General features: G+C 52.8%; 2 non-coding genes and 1 pseudogene across 2 annotated transcripts; all 3 read right to left on the bottom strand.

Annotated features, from left to right (window-relative positions):
- LOC120847299 overlaps window positions 1–7,294 on the bottom strand; it is a 9,755-nt pseudogene extending 2,461 nt beyond the window's left edge.
- A 688-nt stretch (window positions 7,295–7,982) lies between these two features.
- LOC120847139 lies at window positions 7,983–8,135 on the bottom strand. Its single transcript, XR_005717217.1, has one exon. It is a non-coding gene; the product is annotated as a 5.8S ribosomal RNA (ribosomal RNA).
- A 435-nt stretch (window positions 8,136–8,570) lies between these two features.
- Window positions 8,571–10,386, bottom strand: LOC120847160. Its single transcript, XR_005717237.1, has one exon. It is a non-coding gene; the product is annotated as a small subunit ribosomal RNA (ribosomal RNA).
- Between the last annotated feature and the right edge of the window lie 4,614 nt (window positions 10,387–15,000).

Raw genomic sequence — 15,000 nt, 5'->3', positions numbered from 1 at the left:
ACGGGAAGGGCGTTGATCCTCAGCTTATTGACATCTATGAAGGCTCTCCCCGTGAGTAAGCCGGTGCCCTCCTGGACCCAACGCTGCGCTGCCGGCACATGCCGCACCTCACGGAGGGCGTGGCCGTCATTACTCGCGTGGACGAGTGCACTCCAGTGCTTCCCGACACTCTGCTTATCACTGAGGATGTTTCCCCTCACCACGCAAGCCTTCTTTGCTCGGTCCAGGGCCGTTTTCACCATATAGGTGTCCGCGGCCTGGCGGCAGATCGGGCTGCTTGAGGTGGCCATCCGAGAGAGCCTTTGAACCTGCATCCAGGGGATAGCAGTGCTGAAGGAACCAACCCCTAACCCTCCCTCAGCAACGGGAGCGTGATAGTATCCAAGGGGCGTGTCGTGCGGTAGCGCCATCCACTTGCGCACCGCATCTCGGATCTGGACGTCCAGCCGTTTCAAAAGCTTTCTGTTCCAGCGTCCGAGTACCAACCTGTGGTAGAGTCGGGGTATGAGGTAGAAGCGGAGAATTACCAGTCTTTGCTGGGGTTTCAAAGGGGCTTTTGCCACCCTCTCCAGCATACTGGCCACGTCTTTGGTCAACGGGACGTTTCTTCCGTTGGGAGAGAACTCCACCCCGAGGTACTTCCACCTGGCTTCTATTCCGCATGCGGGGAGGGGAATCCCCGACACCGAAAAGTTGCCTGTCGTCACAACCTTCGTCCTCTTCTCGCGGCCCGAGGGCACTATCGAGACGGTGAACGACTTCTCCGCATTAATTGCCAGCCCCCGTGCACCCACGAATGAGTGCAGGCTGTCCAATCTCCTCTGCAGACCTTCCGGGGTGGATGCGAAGACTATCAGGTCGTCCGCAAAAGCCATCCCATCCAGTTGCAGCTGGTCGGAGCTGTACCCAATACCAGGGTCCAGTGTTTGGAGGAATTCGTCCACCACGAGGTTGAAGAGAAGTGGGGAGAGCGGATCTCTCTGCCTCACGCCGACTGTGGGGTGTACCACTCTGGATAAACCCTCTAGTGTCAGTTTGGTCCAGGAGTCCTCGTACAGATCCTGTAGATAGTCGAGGAACCCCTGATCGAGTCCGGCTCGGCGAGCACCCCTGAGGACCGCTTCTGTCGTCACCCTGTCGAAAGCCTTGGACAGGTCCAGGCTTGCCATGTGCAGCGGCCGGAGCTTTTGCTTGGCGTCCTCCAGAACGGAGGCCAACAGGAAGACGTTTTCTGTGCATCCGTCTACAGGGGTGAAAGCTCGCTGCCTGTAGTCGAAATCCAGTTCGTTGATCAGTCGCTTCGCCAGGATCCTGTGATACAGTCTCAGCAGCACGCTGGAGACCGTTATGGGGCGGAAGTCCGAGTAGCACTTGGCTGGGGACTTCTTTGGAATGAAGGTCGTGCGCGCCCCTCTCAGCGACGTCGGCACGCGTTTCACCAGAGCCATTAGGTTCATGATGACCTCGAGTGTGGTGTTGGGAACCGTCCTCAACAGTCGCGCGGTGAACCCGTCAAACCCAGGGGCCGACTTCACTGGTGGCAGATTACTCGTCACCTCCCGCGATGTCACCGGATAGAAGAGATTTACCTTTGCCTCCGAGGTTCCCTCCTCCTGCATTACTGCAGTAGTAGGAGTAGCCATCTCGTGCCCAGGTGGACACATGACTTCCTCCCACTGTGCAAGCAAATGGGCTGGGTCCTCGACCAGGACTTCCGGAGTGCCATCCAAGACACCCCGGGCGCAGTCGCCCTGCCGTTTCCGGAAGAACTCCTGCATCCTGGCGTATTCCCGTCTCTTTCTTTTCCGGCGACTCGTCGGCCCCTTTGCCTGACGGTCCCCAGCGCGACCATGACTTGGACCCTTGTCACACACGAAGACGTGCCGGAGATAGTCGTCGAGTTTGGCCGACACAACCACCCCTTCACAGGCCTGTTTGGCAATGTCCCACAGTATGTCAGACTGGAATTTCCGAGGGCATGGCTTCTGGATGAGTTTCCTTAGGGGTTCAAGGATTGCCGACTCCCCCTCGGTGCGTTGGGCACTTCCGGTCGGTCGGGGGTCTTCCTCTTTTTCCTCAGCGTCTGTCACGCAACCAGCTGGTACTGTCTCCTGAGTCAGGCGCTGCACCAGCTGTTTGTACTCATCCTTCTTTCTTTGTCCTTTTATCGACTCCAGCGTTCGTGCTGGGAACGAGTTGCGCAGGTCCACATTCAAGAACCTGGACCCCGCGCGTCGGAGTTCTACCTCTCGCTTAGCGAGTAGGTATCGCTCCTCAGCTTCCCATCGGGGCTTTACTCGCTCCACCACTACCTCCGCATTGGCTTCCACTGGGTGGCGTGCCTTGGAATGTAGTGTGCGTCCCGCTTTCGTCTTGAATGCCCGACCACAATCGGAGCACTCGAAGGGTGTAGCACATGGGGTTGTAGACTGCTGAGTCTGGGTGGCATTTCTGCTTTCTCCCAGAGGAGCCTCTTCATCATCCTGGAGGGCTGCGACTAGTGCTGATGCATCTGCATTTGCAGAGTGCGCACTTTCTTGGCCACCATTTCCTCGTTGTTCCGCCGTCCAAACTGTTGCCGCTTTATGTGGCAAGGATTGTTGGTCCGCCCCGGTCTCTGATACCCACATCGTCGACCGGGTGTCCCCCGACAAAGGGGTGACAGAGCGTTCCGACTCTCCTTGGACAGTTGCACTGCGATTGACTTCTCTTCGGTGAGTTGGGATATGGGGGTTCGGTTGGGCCAGCGCAATCCCTCCAGCGCCCCGAGCGGGACGCTTGGTGGGGGTTTCCACACGCTGAGTAACCCGGTTGAAGATCCCCCCCCTGCCCGAGGTGCCCGCACCGCTTAGATTCCGCTGATGAGACGGGGACTTCGCAGTTTCGTCACGGGCTCTCCTGTCTAGGGGTTTCTCCTTCCTCCTGGTTTCCAACCAGTCACTTTTCGGGGCTAAGCTGCTTTCAGAGCGCTGATGAGACGAACCTCCAGCTGCCGTGCCTACTGGCTGACTGTCTCGCACCAGAACGGTTTGAGATACATGTTGGGCTCTTTTGTCCTTCTGAGTATGGACACTTGTGAATGTGTACTCCATCTCTGTGCGGTCCCCACACTCAGGAGTCACGGACGTGTTTGGTACGCGCACCCTCATTGCGGGCCTGGGTTTGCGTTGGTCCTTGACATCGTTTGCCCATTGTCCATCAGTGGCCCTTGACCAGACCTAGGACTGTGGGCACTCTCTGTCGAATTGTCTGGGGCAGTCACCATCCTTGCTACGGTGGCGGTCGTCGAGGTGCGCTCCCCCGTGCGGGGCTCCATCATGGGGTGATCCCCACACCTAGGGGCACCGACAGCTGCACCTGACGACCATCCACTTTGCCTAGGTTCGTGCCTTGTCCGCTTCAATGAGTCAGTTGAGTGGACCTTTCGGCTCCCTGCGGTGTCAGAAGGCTGCGAGCCGATACCTCCCGCCACTTTTCCTTGTGGGGGTGCTCCTGCGGCATGGTACTGTTTGGCCCGCGCCCCTTTAGCGCGTTGGGAACCCGCTTCGTCCACTGACTCTGCAGTCGCCATCAGTGTCCCGGCGCCGGCCTTAGGTGTAAACACCATCAGTGGCTTCTTCCGGAACCTAGGCTTCTGCTGGGGTCCTTCTTCGGGACCCTCCTTGGTGCGGGCCGCCTTACGGCTCCCGCGGGAGTCAGAGTGGATTCCGGGGATCACGTGTTCCCTTGCGGTCTCTGATGGCTCTGGGCGGATACCTACCCCGACATGTCCTCGTGGGGGTGCTACAGTGGCGTGGTACTGGCTTGCCTTTTGCCGTCTTCTCCGCTGGGACGCTTCAGTGTCCTCCAACTCTTCCTCTGGGTGTTTGTTACCCAAGGAGGGGCAGATCTCTCGCTCGGCCTCCTCCGGCAGTTCCCCCTGCCGAAGTGGTCGCCCCGCACTGATCTGCTTTGGCTCTACGGACTGCACGCCGAATCGTGCATCCTCGTTCCTTCTGTGGTTGCTAGACCTTGGGAGCACAGTCATCGTGTTTCCCTTGTGCTTGGTCTTAGCTTTGTCCTTTTGCTTTCCTGTTTTCGGTGCAGGCTCCCGAGCAGCCACCTCCGACAGATCCCGCTCGGGTCCGCCGGGAGGAGCCTCCGCTCCGGGTCCACCTTGCGACCTTCTGGCTGACAAGCAACGCTTAGGGCTCGGAGCGTCGGGCATTGACCCGTGGCTTTCCGATTTGTGGGTTTTCGGACTTGCCGAGCCGCTTTTGAACCTGCGGGGAGGGTTTCCCCGTAGATCCTGGGTTTGGGACGTGGTTTGGCCGGTGTTCAGACAACCGTTTCCAGCGGTACCATCGAGGAGGTACACATCCCGTGGGAAGTCGGAGGCTCTACCGTGATCCATAGTCAAGGTCCGAATTTTATGGTCACGCTCCAACTCCCCGAGTAACTAGGTGCTCCGAGCGGCCAAACTCGAAACAAACGCCGAATAGGGTGATCCTATCGGGGCTACCCTCTGTGATCCAACGCGTGCGCTAAGCTCGGGGCTACCCTCTGTGATCCAACGCGTGCGCTAAGCCCGCTCACAAGAGAGTCATACCACAAGAGAGTCATAGTTACTCCCGCCGTTTACCCGCGCTTTGATGAATCTCTTCACGTTGACATTCAGAGCACTGGGCAGAAATCACATTGCATCAACACCGACCAGCGGCCATCGCAATGCTTTGTTTTAATTAGACAGTCGGATTCCCCCGGTCCGTGCCAGTTCTGAGTTGACTGTTTTTTGCCGGCCGAAGCATAGCACTTTGGGCACGAAGCCCTCAGACGCCGCGCAGCTGAGGCTTTCCACACGAAGGTCCCGACGCTGGTCCGGGCTTGGCCGCGCCGCGTGAACGGCGAGCCCCGCCCAGTCCCGGTGCAGTGCCGTTCCTGCTTCAGGTCCCCAGCCCGACCGGCTCAGTCCTCAAAGCCAATCCTTATCCCAAGGTTACGGATCCGTTTTGCCGACTTCCCTTACCTACATTGGTCCATCGACTAGAGGCTGTTCACCTTGGAGACCTGCTGCGGATGTGGGTACGGTCCGGCACGAAAATCACACTCCCTCACTCGGATTTTCAAGGGCCGACGCGAGCGCACCGGACAGCGCAAGAACCGCACTGCTCTACGGAGCCACCATCCCTATCTCGGGGCGAACCCATTCCAGGGACTCGATCTCCTTACAGAGAAAAGAAAACTCTTCCCGGGGCTCGCATCGGCGTCTCCGAGCTGGTTTGCGTTACCGCACTGGGCCCCGAAGGACCAATCTCCGTGTCCGGGTTCGGGATTATTAACCCGATTCCCTTTCGGTCACTGCGGGGCTCTCTCCACTCCAAAAAAGTGCTCCCGCTTCGGAAAGAACTTCTCCTTTCCCTTAGGACCGACTGACCCATGTTCAACTGCTGTTCACATGAAACCCTTCTCCACTTCAGTCCTCAAGGTTCTCACTTGAGTATTAGCTACTACCACCAAGATCTGCACCAGCGGCGGCTCCAGGCGGGCTTACGCCCGACACCTTCAACGCTCATCGCAGCGGCCCTCCTACTCGCTGCAGCTTAGCACCCCCTTGTTTGCGTGCATCTGCCGGCAGCGGCCGGGGATAGGCTCGACACTAGAGCGCCATCCATTTTCGGGGCTAGTTGCTTCGGCAGGTGAGTTGTTACACGCTCCTTAGCGGGTTCCGACTTCCATGGCCACCGTCCTGCTGTCTTAAGCAACCAACACCCTTCATGGGATCTCATGAGCGTCCCGCATCGGGCGCCTTACCCCGGCGTTTGGTTCATCCCACAGCGCCAGTTCTGCTTACCAAAAGTGGCCCACTTGGCACTCTCATCGCTTCCGGAGGCCTCAGACCGGAAGGCCTCCGACACACCCATTGAAAGTTTGAGAATAGGTTGAGGTCGTTTCGACCCCAATGCCTCTAATCATTCGGTTTACCAGGTGTGACTGGTCTCGGCAACAAGCGCCAGCTATCCTGAGGGAAAGTTCGGAGGGAACCAGCTACTAGATGGTTCGATTAGTCTTTCGCCCCTATACCTGCGTCGGACGATCGATTTGCACGTCAGAAGCGCTTCGGACCTCCACCAGAGTTTCCTCTGGCCTCGTCCTGCCCGGGCATAGTTCACCATCTTTCGGGTGCCAACGTGTGCGCTCTAGCGCCGCCCCCACGACGTGAGCGTGTGGGGCGGGCCGTTGCTGCTCCCTTCATCGGACCCCTGGGCGGCCCGGGATCGCAACTCGGCACGGCACGAGGCCGCGCCTTCACGTTTCATTGCGCCTCTGGGTTTTGAGGGACCCATTGACTCGCGCACATGTTAGACTCCTTGGTCCGTGTTTCAAGACGGGTCGGGTGGGTTACCGGCCTACTCGCCGCCAACCATGACGACCCTCCGCGGAAAGAACCCGCCTCGCCGGTTCCGAGCCCCAAACACCGAACGTCAGGCGAATACCTGGCGTAAGGCAGGCGACCCGTTGACCCAGCCGGGTTTCCCGCTCCGCATTCCGGAGGGCATCGTTTCGGGCCTCCCCGAAGGGAGTAGCCCATGAGGCCTGGGCAGGGTGACGTACTCGATTACCGGCCAGGTATAACTCCCACGACAGCCAAACAAGGGCCGTCGCCGGTCACCTCCAGCGGCCGGACTCAAAGTCGTTCTTGAAAGGGTTACCCGTGCCCGTCGCAAGGTCCTACCGACGGTGGAAAATGCGTTCCGGAGTGCGCGGCACCGCGCGGGCAGCCGGAACGGGCCCCCACAAGGAGAGCCCGTTAACCAAGACGCTGACACCGCTCCACGTCACAGCGAAACTGAATCCCACCGCCCTCGAGCTTCGAGGGCCCACCCGTTTTACTCTAAGCGGTTTCACGTACTCTGAACTCTCTCTTCAAAGTTCTTTTCAACTTTCCCTCACGGTACTTGTGAACTATCGGTCTCTCGGACGTATTTAGCCTTAGATGGAGTTTACCACCCAATTAGGGCTGCACTCTCAAGCAACCCGACTCACGGGAGGTTCCATCCCGAGATGCAGTGGCGGAGACGGGCCTGGCACCCACTCTGGGTCAAGCCCCTGTCAGGGGGACTTGCACCACCGCAAAACTCTCGGGAACGTTACCTCCCATACACCACATTTCCCGATCGCCGGCAAGGACGAGGGATTCGGTGCTGGGCTAGGTTACGTTTCGCTCGCCGCTACTAAGGGAATCCCTGTTGGTTTCTTTTCCTCCGCTTAGTGATATGCTTAAATTCAGCGGGTTGTCTCGCCTGATGTGAGGTCGACAATCTTTTTTTTATTTTGTGCGCTTTCCAACAAAAACTTCGCCTCCTTACCACATGTCAAAAACACAAAAGGATGGCGAACTAACAGTTGTTGTACACACGCTTTGCATCGCTTTCGATTCGACAAAAAAGAAAGCGCGCAATCCAACGGCATTTCCCTACTGGATGGCTCCAGTATTCATCGGGGACGCGAAGGTCTTAGACTGACGGAAGGCTACGACGCAAAAAACTTTCCTCCCAGAAGCGTTTTTCTTTTTTTTGTGCAAATCAACGCCACGAGATTTACATTTGCCGACGCCGCGTTTCAACGCGCCAACGCCAACTCCGTCCCACGGTTTTTCCACTCGAACAACATCCACGCCAAAGAAAACAGAATCGATCGAGAAGAAACCGTTTCAAATCTCCGTTTCTAACGCACCGACGTCACAGCGCCGTTCAACGTGCGAAAGATTTTTTTGGTACGGGATTTTCCACAAACGGTATCCATCGAGTTTCGTTTTCCCATGCAGTGTTCGATAAAAACTCGTAGGAGGAGGAGGACTGGTTAAGCGCACGCGTGCGATCGCACCACTCGTGCATTTGCTCAAAGAAAACGCAACGCAAGAAAGCATAAAACTGCGTGCTGCCCACGATCCGACACAGTCAAAACGAGGTAGAAAACAAATTCTCCTCTCTTGATATATGATCCGACCCTCACACAGACGAAGACACGGGAAGGCCCGAGGCCGCAATGTGCGTTCAAAGAGTAAGTGCTCAGTGTGTCCTGCAATTCACACCAAGTCTCGCAGCTGGCTGCGTTCTTCATCGACCCGAGAACCGAGTGATCCACCGCTTAGAGTCGTGTTTTTGGATTTTTCAATCAGTACGACAAAACACAAGTTGTTGTTTTTTTTTCGCGCCCGGCACATCCCATGCCATCTCGAAAGCGCAAAAAAAAGCTTCTTCTCAAACGCCTCTTCGTTAATCAAAACAAAAGGGCGATCCTCGAGAAGAGACGAAAAAGGGGGCGATGCGCCTTTTGTAACCCGCGGATTGTCCCGGTGCACTTGAAATCTCCTCTCAATCGAGGCAGCAGAGGGCTCCCGCTGGGCGCATCATCGAAAGGAACGGAGGCCACCCAAAGAAAAAGGCACATCCGAACCACAGTTGTTTTTTTTTTTTGTGCCGTCCCGACGGCATCCAAGCTTGGTCGGGATCGGCGCCAGATAAATTCGCACATCGAGTCCATTCCCCGTACAAGAGGAAGAAGACAAAACGATGCCAAATAACATCCGGTAATGATCCTTCCGCAGGTTCACCTACGGAAACCTTGTTACGACTTTTACTTCCTCTAAATGATCAAGTTTGGTCATCTTTCCAACACACCGGCGCAACCGAAAGGCCGCTCCGGGTATCGGTCCGAAGACCTCACTAAATCATTCAATCGGTAGTAGCGACGGGCGGTGTGTACAGAGGGCAGGGACGTAATCAACGCGAGCTTATGACTCGCGCTTACTGGGAATTCCTCGTTCAAGGGGAACAATTGCAAGCCCCTATCCCAATCACGAAGGAGGTTCCACGGGTTACCCAGTCTTTACAGACAGGGATAAAAACACGCTGCTTCCTTCAGTGTAGCGCGCGTGCGGCCCCGGACATCTAAGGGCATCACAGACCTGTTATTGCTCTGTTTCGTGCGGCTAGGAGCCGCTTGTCCCTCTAAGAAGGGTGCAAGGTGCAGAGAACCACGCACCTATTTAATAGGCTAGAGTCTCGTTCGTTATCGGAATTAACCAGACAAATCGCTCCACCAACTAAGAACGGCCATGCACCACCATCCACCGAATCAAGAAAGAGCTCTCAATCTGTCAATCCTCCCAGTGTCCGGGCCGGGTAAGTTTTCCCGTGTTGAGTCAAATTAAGCCGCAGGCTCCACTCCTGGTGGTGCCCTTCCGTCAATTCCTTTAAGTTTCAGCTTTGCAACCATACTTCCCCCGGAACCCAAATACTTTGGTTTCCCGGAAGCTGCCCGCCGAGTCATTTGAGTAACTCAGGCGGATCGCTGGTTGGCATCGTTTATGGTTAGAACTAGGGCGGTATCTGATCGCCTTCGAACCTCTAACTTTCGTTCTTGATCAATGAAAACATTCTTGGCAAATGCTTTCGCAGTAGTTCGTCTTGCGACGGTCCAAGAATTTCACCTCTAGCGCCGCAATACGAATGCCCCCGTCTGTCCCTCTTAATCATTATCCTGTATTCCAAAAACCAACAGAACAGAAACAGGATCTTGTTCTATTATTCCATGCACTGTTATTCAGGCGAATCGCCTGCGTTGAGCACTCTAATTTTTTCAAAGTAAACGCGCCGGCCAAAGCAAGGCACCTGATGAAGGGAACCAAGCCACGACAGGCATGATGTTCAGCACGGGCCGTAACGTGGTGTCCACGCACTTCCCGCCTGTAACTGAGATCCAACTACGAGCTTTTTAACCGCAGCAACTTTAGTATACGCTATTGGAGCTGGAATTACCGCGGCTGCTGGCACCAGACTTGCCCTCCAATGGATCCTCGTTAAAGGATTTAGAGTGTACTCATTTCAATTACGGGGCCTCAAAAGAGTCCCGTATTGTTATTTTTCGTCACTACCTCCCCGTGCCGGGAGTGGGTAATTTGCGCGCCTGCTGCCTTCCTTGGATGTGGTAGCCGTTTCTCAGGCTCCCTCTCCGGAATCGAACCCTGATTCTCCGTTACCCGTAACAACCATGGTAGGCGCATAACCTACCATCGACAGTTGATAAGGCAGACACTTGAAAGAAACGTCGCCGGCTCGTGGCCGTGCGATCAGCACAAAGTTATCCAGAGTCACCACACAAAACGGACCGAAGCCCGATTGATCTTGGTCTAATAAAAGCACCCGTCGCCCCGAGGGGCTTCGGGCTCACTGCATGTATTAGCTCTAGAATTGCCACAGTTATCCAAGAAGGAAGAAACGATCTAAGGAACCATAACTGATTTAATGAGCCATTCGCGGTTTCGCCTTGTTTCGGCATGTACTTAGACATGCATGGCTTAATCTTTGAGACAAGCATATGACTACTGGCAGGATCAACCAGGTAATCTTTTCGTGGTGGGTCGCCCAAAACCCTACCAACGCGCGGACGCGGGGCCACCGTCAGGCGCCCCTTACGAACCGCAAACACACACAACGCTTAGGAATTACTTCCAAATCCAAGAAGAAATGAAGCACGTTCGAGCGCGCAGCCGGAATATCCCCGACCGAGGTCGGTACCGACGCGGCAAGAAGCGCATAAATTTCTTTCTCGTCGTAGCAACAGAAAGTCGTACGCCAAAAAAATCATTGACGACGCCTTCGCAGCGTTGCCGAGCTTTCAGGTCCCGTGAGGACGCGAGGACGCACCCCGGCCTTCGGTCAGAACGCACTCGTCATTTCACACCGTTCGGTTAGCGCGGACGCTCCGAAACACCCTCCTCTCGCATTCGTTTTCAAGACACAGGTGCACCCGAGAACCGACCCCAACGGCAGACGCCAGAGATCGCAGGTACCTTGCTGTAACGACCATGCGGCGGAGGCAGCGGCCGAGACGGCGACGAAAGGCGTCGGCGACGTCGTCAGACGCCGCTCGCACCAATCGAACGCTCGACAGACCCCACCTCCACATAATAGCACCGATAAGTATAAAGAAGATCCTTCAAGAGCATTCTGTACATGATTTGTGGTTATCAGTTTCGGTGACTGACTGACTGACTTACTGACTTACTGTCTCTCACTCTATTCAGTATCATTTATTTGTCCTTCTTTCTTTCTTATTTTTTCCCCTCTCTCTCTCCTTATATATATATATGTATGTATGTATGTTTGTGTGTATATATATATATATAAATGTTCTTTTTTTCCTCTGTGCCTCCATACGTACATACATCCTACCCCTATAAAAAAAATTATTTCTCGCTTTTTATTAAAAACGTGCTGACCCCTGCTTGACTCTGATTACTTCTTTTCGACTTTCAGTTCATGTTAACATGGTCAACAGAAATTTTATCGACTTTGTTATTACAAAGTAAACCAATATTTACACGGGGCGTTTCATGCGTTTTGAATTGTGTCAGAGCCGAACAATGAGCGCTATAGTAAGTGAGATTGTCACTGCTTTTAATCCGAATGCTCGCGGTATCGCGCGTGTTTACGGCAGGCTTCATAATAGGCAATTTTCTTTCTTTACACTACTCTTCTTTGCTCACTTCATTGTTTCTACCATTGGTTTCGTTTGGAAGGCCCCGCCACTTAGTTTCCGACAAAGTCCTCTCAAGGAACGAAGTGAGAAGCACGGGATTAACAAAAGAAAAAGATGCGTGTTTTCTAGCGGTTACCCGTGTCGCTTTGCGACACGGGCTTTCTGGCGCTTTCAACTGGGCGAGAGCCGAACAATTTACCCTACTGCACTTGCGACGGGCAGCGCTTTCAAACGGAATACTGGAAATCTCGCTTACTTTTCTGGAAAGTTTGATAGGAGACAAATATTATTCTTTTCACGCGAATTGTTTGCTCTATTTCTAATCTCTCTCTTCCGTGTCCTTGGCATGGGACGCCCGCTTCGTCTCCCACAAAGTACTTCCGAGGAATCAAGTGCAAAACACGCGACTTTAAAATGTGCGTGTTTTCTAGCGGTTACCCGTGTCGCGAGGCGACACGGGCTTTCTGGCGCTTTCAACTGGGCGAGAGCCGAACACTGTACACTACTGCACTTGCGACGGGCAGCGCTTTCAAACGGAATACTGGAAATCTCGCTTACTTTTGTGGCAAGTTTGATACGAGACAAATATTATTCTTTTCACGCGAATTGTTCGCTCTATTTCTAATCTCTCTCTTCCGTGTCCTTGGCATGGAACGCCCGCTTCGTCTCCCACAAAGTACTTCCGAGGAATCAAGTGCAAAACACGCGACTTTAAAATGTGCGTGTTTTCTAGCGGTTACCCGTGTCGCGAGGCGACACGGGCTTTCTGGCGCTTTCAACTGGGCGAGAGCCGAACACTGTACACTACTGCACTTGCGACGGGCAGCGCTTTCAAACGGAATACTGGAAATCTCGCTTACTTTTGTGGCAAGTTTGATAGGAGACAAATATTATTCTTTTCACGCGAATTGTTCGCTCTATTTCTAATCTCTCTCTTCCGTGTCCTTGGCATGGAACGCCCGCTTCGTCTCCCACAAAGTACTTCCGAGGAATCAAGTGCAAAACACGCGACTTTAAAATGTGCGTGTTTTCTAGCGGTTACCCGTGTCGCGAGGCGACACGGGCTTTCTGGCGCTTTCAACTGGGCGAGAGCCGAACACTGTACACTACTGCACTTGCGACGGGCAGCGCTTTCAAACGGAATACTGGAAATCTCGCTTACTTTTGTGGCAAGTTCGATAGGAGACAAAAATTATTCTTTTCACGCGAATTGTTCGCTCTATTTCTAATCTCTCTCTTCCGTGTCCTTGGCATGGAACGCCCGCTTCGTCTCCCACAAAGTACTTCCGAGGAATCAAGTGCAAATCACGCGACTTTAAAATGTGCGTGTTTTCTAGCGGTTACCCGTGTCGCGAGGCGACACGGGCTTTCTGGCGCTTTCAACTGGGCGAGAGCCGAACACTGTACACTACTGCACTTGCCATGGACAACGCTTTCAAACGGAATACTGGAGATGTCGCGTGCTTTACTGCCAAGCTCAATAAGAGACGAATTTCTTTCTTTTCACGGGAATTATTTCCTCTATTTCTAATCTCGCGCTTTCGTTTCATTGGGAAGGAACGCGCGCTTAGTTAGCCGCAAAGCAGTCTGAATTAATCACGTCCAAAGTACAGAATTTTACAATATATAGTGTTTTTACCGGTTGACCGCGTCAGAAAGCGTACCTTTCCGACGAGGTCTGTGTCGCTTTGACGTGAGCGGGAGCAACGCGATTTGGGCTAGAGCACGCGAGATTGGCAGCGCTTCCAATTCCAGTACTGTAGATATTGCGTGCATTTTTTACACGCTTGAGGATGTGGGATTTTCTTTCTTGTGACGTGACCCGTTTGTCAAATTGTGTCTCGCTTTTTGGTATCGTTTAAGAAGCCCGTCCGCTTACAATCCTAAAAAAGAAAAAAAAAAAAATTAGTAAAGAAAGACGCCCATACTTTTTTGTTGCTCTTTCTTTTATTATCTGTGCAGGATTTTAATTTGTGTAAGTTTTGTTTACCGTCCCGACTACGTAGGCGTTCGTACATGCCCGTCCTCGCGCCTCGAATTGTGTGCGAGCGAAATCAATCTCCCCAAGCTAGCTTCAGAAATTGCTCGAAAATCGAACGTGAGGAAAGCCAGAGATACGTGGTTTTCACAGGTCGTGCAAGATTAATCCATAAAGTGCGATATTGGTATATATATATATACATACATACATACACATACATGATTTCTGCGACAAATAGGAAGACAAAAAGACCATGTTCAAGCATAATATAGGAACATTGACACTTTGCACACACAAGGGAGGTCAAATGGCAGGTTTTTCTTCCTTGTGCAATGAACTTTATTTCAATGTCAGAAGGGAAGTTCCACTCTAGAATTGTGCGCTCAATAAAGGAGGAAAGGAAATGCACTTGAAAACCTTCACAGTTCAAGTAAGAAAACATTTCGAAACGACAGTTTGTTTTCTTGCAGGGAGGAGAAGAGGGGAGAGAGGGAGGGAGGGAGGGAGGGAGGGAGGGAGGGAGGGAAGGAAGGAAGGAAGGGGGGGGTGCCATGCACGGTGAAGACCAGAGTGTCGAACCGAAAACCGAAGCGAACGAAAAACCGGAACCGAGGAGTTAGTTTCAGCCGAACCGAAACTGACCCGCCAACTTGGAACTGTACGGAAGAAAATATAACTGTCTATTAGTCTGACGATGAATAGAAGTACAAGGGTGTACGGCAGGGATAGCTGAAAAAAAAAAAGGCTCTATGGACTTGGAGCGGCAGCCCAAAGTCGATGACGACGAAAAGAAATCACACAGTTTCGGAAAACAGGCGGTAAGAAAGCGACAAATTAAGTAGCCGTCATGTCGAGTTGATTGCTTAGCTCTATTTAAGATGAAGGAAAAAAAAGTAGCACAATTGATGCTTACTTGCTAAATTGAATCAACCATTATCTTGTAAAGAAAAAAAACCTCAAATGCCAATCACCTGTATTTTAGGCGACCCAACAGACTGATAACTTTTAAATTCAGGCTAAAATATAACACAAAAAAAAACAAGGAAAGACAGATATGTATGTAGCTTGTCATTTACTGCTCCATCAAATTTAAATAAAGCAATTTATTTCTCGGCACCTGAAAATAAGCGAACCCTACAAATGAATGGAAAGATACCCGTTTGCACTCTTGAAATAGTGCCTATTACGAAAAGAAGCACCAGGTAAATATAATATCACTTTAGCTTCTTCTTTTTCTTTTTAATACGGTACGCTGTTGGTTCATCTTAGTAAAATATATAAAATAGCGCAAAAAAGACGAGGACAAGGAGTATACAGGACAGGCACTCACTTTCAACTAGTGTTATCCAGGAAAAGTAAACATACATATATAGCTTTTATTCACGATAAGTGCCGAGGGCAGCCGAGAAGGCGGCAATAGCCCCGGATGGTTTGATCGTGCTGGGAGACACCAGCATCCCAGCTCAAATATCTTCTACCCTTAAGAATATGTGCTG

Source organism: Ixodes scapularis, unplaced genomic scaffold (assembly GCF_016920785.2).
Source record: "Ixodes scapularis isolate PalLabHiFi unplaced genomic scaffold, ASM1692078v2 ptg001158l_1___fragment_3__unscaffolded, whole genome shotgun sequence".
NCBI lineage: Eukaryota > Metazoa > Arthropoda > Arachnida > Ixodida > Ixodidae > Ixodes > Ixodes scapularis.
The sequence above is the reverse complement of the archived record's forward strand: the minus strand, read 5'-3'. Positions and strand labels throughout refer to the sequence as shown.